The following is a 5,316-nucleotide window of genomic DNA, read 5'->3' as shown; positions in this document are numbered from 1 at the left end:
TAAGGATAAGCAAATCCAGAGCTTGGTGTTGCGTTTTACCAGAGGTGTGGGGTGTACTAACTTAAAACTAAATGTTGGGGGCATCCCGGGTGGCTCAGCAGGTTTAGCCCCTGCCTCCAACCCAGAACATGATCCTGGAGTCCCGGGATCGAGTCCCACGTCGGGCTCCCTGCATGGAACCTACTTCTCCCTCTGCCTGTGTCTCTGCCTCCCTCTCTCTTTGTGTCTCTCATGAATAAATAAATAAAATCTTAAAAAAAAAAACAAACCCTAAATGTTGGGTGTTGCAGTAAAGTCACTGTTCCCAAAGGTCAGAGTGCAAACCTGTGCACCTGTTCCCTGAAGGAAATAGTCAGCAGAAGATACAGGATTCTGAGCTTCCTTCAGGGGGGGACAAGACAAAGCTCTGCTCATAGGGCACCAAATGTAATCTGGCCTTGTGGATGATTCTTCTTGACCACAGTCAACAGTGGTGAAGCTTCTGGTAACCCCTGAGGATTGGTTAGCATGAACCTCGCATTTCTCTGAGAGTAAGCAGAGCACACACTTGCCTTTGTTCCTACTTCAGAGGTAGCACACTGAAGTGGAAATGTTGGGTTTGGAGCCATGAGAATTGCATTCAAATTTTGTATAACCGGGTGACATAATGTATTTGTAAATTCTGATAATAATATCTCCCTTATGGATCAATGAAAGGATTAAAGATATCTTTATAAAGCTTTGGGGACAGGAACAACATAGTAGGCACTCAGTAAATAGCTGGTTTCGTTGTTACTATTATTATTATAACATTTCTCAGCCAGCTTCTAATTTTGCCAGTGATGTGTTATTCAAAAATATCATTCATCTCAGATAATTAAGAGGCTCAATTGGTTAAGAGTTTAGGCTGGATTTATTCTTTTTATTCATTTGTCCACACATTCCAAAGTTTTCTCTTACTGATGACTCACTATGTGATGGGGTGTGCATACAATATTGAAGAGAACAGACGTTGTCTCTTACCTCATAGTACTTTCAGTCTAGTGGGTGGGAGAGGCCATTAAGTAAATAAACAGATTAAAGTTCGTATCCTGGTGCTGTAACTCATCTGCTGTGTGGTTCTGGGCAGGTGATTGAACCTCTCTGACTCTCTATTTCCTCATCTGTGCCTGAAGTTCCTAGGACTTCACTCGAAAGATTAAATTATATAATGCACATACATGTTTAGCATAGTCCTTGGCATAGGAGAATTACTCTTTTGTAATTTAAAAAATTTGTATTTTTAAATTTTCATTTATTACTTTTTTAAAGAGTGATTGAGAGAGCACATAAGGTGGGGAAAGGTGGAGGGAGAGAGAGAGAGATTGAGAGAGGGAGAGAGAATCTTAAGCAGGATCCACACCCAGCAGGGAGCTGACGTAGGGCTGTACACATGGGGCTCAATCCCATGACCCTGAGATCATGACCTGAGTCAAAATCAAAAGTCGGACACTTAACTGACTAAGGTACCCAGGTGCCCCTCTTTTGTAATTTTTAAAATATTCTTTAATAGCTAAAGAAGACATGGTACTGTTTTTCATGAGGAAATTCTACTTTTTACAGGGAAAGCATCAAATTGCTGATAAATGTTTAAAAAAAAAAGTGAGGACGTGTCCTACTGTCTCTCTGATTCCTCATGCTCAGCATTTCAGGGAATGCTACTACTTCTAATATTCTAATACTATTGCTCCTATACCTACATCTACTCGTACAATTGCTATTTTTATGAATACTTACATTTTACTAAGGCTTGGCTCAATCGCATTATGATATTTAATCCACATCACAGCCTGTAGTATGGATTAGGTGCTCTATAGAACCCATATCACTGCTGAGGGAATGAGGCGAGAGGGTGAAGTCCCAGATCTATATCAAGGGGGTGACAGGCCAGAACTCTGACCCAGGTGCTATGACTCTGGGTCTGTCACACCTCAGATGGAGGCAGGATTTGGGACACCTTTCCAGTGAGGTGAATTTTATGGTGGAAGGTGTTGTGAAAATGGAGGAGGAATATAGCCCTGAGATCTTACAGAAAAGAGACAAGATTCATTTGCTCATATCTCCATTATTTGGTCAAACTCTAAATGCGTACCGAGTCCTGGGTGTTGTTCCTGGAGATTTAAATTAGTGCCTCAGGGGGGCACTCAGTCCATAGTGGGGGCAGGCAGTGACTAGGAACCCACTGTTCACGTAGAGCATGTAGTGTGGTCTAAGTGAGGTCTCTGCATGTGGTGCTCTGGAAAGTTCAGGACATCTCATCTAGCCCTTAGTGGCCAGGAGAGGCCTTCCAGAGGAACTATGTTCTGAGGAAACAAGACTTGCTTACTAGAGCTTCAGAAAATCACTTCCTAAGACATGCAGGTCATCATCATATATCATAATAATTAAATGTGTAGGCTTTGGAGTTTAAACTGCCTATATTCGGGGCACATGGGTGGCTCAGTTAAGCAACTGACTCTTGATTTTGGCTCAGGTCATGATCTCAGGGTCTTGGGGTCAAGCCCCCATCGCACTCTATGCTCAGCCTGGAGTCCGCTTGTCTCTCTCCCTCTGCCTCTCTCCCATCTCACGCACTCTCTCAAATAAATAAATAAAATCTTAAACAACAACGACAACGACAACAACAACAACAAAAACCCTGCCTCCTTTCAAACCCTATCTCTGCCATTTTCTCACGTTTAGACTTGTTCCTCATTAAGCCCTTGGAGCCCTCATCTGGAAAATGGGAGCAATAAACATCCCTCTTTTTCTTCAGATTGTGGTGAAGATGACATACAAAGCTATTGGCACAGTGCCTGGTAAATGGTGAATGCCAACACAAGTGAACATTTATTATCACTGCTTTTGTCATTGGCATCATCAGTAGTATCATTATCATCATTGTTTTTTTTTTGTTTTTTTTTTTTTAGGAAATATGAAACAGCAAGATAGGCAACAAAGGGATTATTTTGGTGGTTGCTGCTGAATTATTAAGAAACATAATGCCTTGGTCTTAATTTTTAAGGCTGGAAAAATTTCAGACAGTTTATAAGTCCCTGTGATCTTATACAAATATATATTACTGGAATTGATGTGTGCAAAGAGCACAGTTTGTTTTTACCCCAGTCGAAAATGTGCAATGACATAATGTAACCCTTTAAGATAACAGAAGCCAGCTGCCCCATTCATATTTAAATATGAGTCACCTTCCAGAGAGACTTGCAAGATTCTATGTGCCAAGCTGGAAAAGTAAAAATTGCTAGCAAGGCAGGAAAGAATAAATTCACACTTGGATGTTGGTATTATAGGCTAGAGGCCCCATCTCACCAATTCCTTTATGGAGCAGGAAATGGTACCCTAGTGGCCAGAGGAAAGAACTGCAGCACCATGGCCGCATGGTTCACATTTTCGAAGCGTGGAAGCCTCTTCACATTTGGGGAATCATATCCACTTGATTAAAAATATTTTATGTAGATAGCACACAAGCCCAGGCATAAACATAGTCTGCTGTAATGACTTTTAAAAAACACTGTGTGGTTACTTTTGAATTTCCCCCTAAGACCTTGAGATTTGAGTTGGCCAACCACTTCCGATGTCTTCCAGTTTAGCAGAGCTGATCTCAGAAGAAAAGTGAAGAACAGATTCTTGACATTAAGTACAACAAAAGAAGGCCTGAAATGTTAAGTAATGTGTGTCTTCATGAGTGTTTGCTGAGAACATTTCAGAAAGAGGAAGCCTATTGGTGGTCTTTGGGAAAAACATTTAAAAATTCATTACATATGTAAATTGAATTGACACATTGACAATTGGATGAGGTTAGAAGGTTGGTTTGAAGGAATGATAAACTGCTAATTAGGGTTTCCCTCATGGCTGAATCAGATTTGCTATGGGTATGTCTCTGTGAACTTTTACTTGAATGATAATTCAGTGATCAGTAATCAAATTTGGTTGAATCAAAACCTGGAAGTTAGTTCAATTTAGGTAGCGTTTGATAGGCTGTGGCTCATCTCTTATTCTGTAGAGTAGACTGCATCACTGAAAACAATCATGGTCATCTGGAATGGCAGTGGACAGTACTTTTAGGAGCAGAGTAAAATTGTTAGAGAAGGTAAAACAGCTAGGTAAAGGTTGATTAAAAATCACTTTTTAACTTGATTTTGCCTTTCAATGAAATTTTTTGAAGGACAACTTGCTATCCTACACTTTGACTTCTATTCAACTTCTACCAAGTTAACAGCATAATTCAAGATGTACATAAGGATTTAACAATGAAGATGTTCAGAGAAGCATTGTTTATTTTCATCAAAACTGAAAATAATATAAATATTTACAGTAGATGATGAAGTAAACTATAAACACCCACACAATCACACCTTCTTGTGCTGTGAAAGGAGTTGTTCAGAGTTATGTATGTGGCCATATAAAGATGTGCACTCTATATTACTAAATGAAAAATAAGGCAGTAGATCTGATCTTGATTTTAATAATGATCCCATTTAATTAGTATCTTTTTATACAACATTCTTTGGATTAAAAAATTGTGGAATGTCTCTCCCATTTGACCTCTTTCCATTTCTATTAACTTAATTACTAAATTTGTTTTGGTGGAGTATGATTTCTTAGCTCTGTAAAAAGTAATATTTATTTTTATTAAGGAGAGTTAAAAATGTAGAACCTATTTATTTCTTAACTCTATAACTAGTTATTTCTAAGAAAAGCAAAAGAGAAGATTATTACCCACAAGAATATTCCTTTAACAATGACTTAAAGATGTCCCCATAATAAGCTAAGTCTCTTATATGTTCTTGATGGCCAATCTCATATTGGCATGACTCCATGACAGAGTCAAGAAATATATTTTGTAGGAGTAAATGACAAAGAGGCACCCAACAAAATTTGAGTAAAACCTATCTCACCTCCTCTCTCCCCTGTTACCTCACCAGCTTCCTACAGTTATAGAAGTTGGGAGAATAAATGATAAATAGTGTCATACTATCATAAATGCTGCCTCCATTAATTGTATATGAAGAAACATTTTGTAATTTGCTTTTTTTCCAAAGATTTTACTTATTTGAGAGAGAGAAGGAGAGCACAAGTGGGGGGAGGGGGAGGCAGAGGGAGAAGCAGACTCCCTGATGAGCAGGAAGCCCCAACTGAACAGAGCTTGATCCAGGGGTCCTGAGATCATGAACTGAGCCGAAGGCAGACACTCAACTGGCTAAGCCACCCAAGTGCCCCTCATTTTATAGTTTCGGTATTAAATTTCATTATATTGCCTTTCTATTGTTATAACAATACCAATATTGGATAAATTCTGGG

This window comes from Canis lupus, chromosome 20 (assembly GCF_011100685.1).
Source record: "Canis lupus familiaris isolate Mischka breed German Shepherd chromosome 20, alternate assembly UU_Cfam_GSD_1.0, whole genome shotgun sequence".
Classification (NCBI taxonomy): domain Eukaryota; kingdom Metazoa; phylum Chordata; class Mammalia; order Carnivora; family Canidae; genus Canis; species Canis lupus.
Note: the sequence above shows the minus strand (reverse complement) of the source record.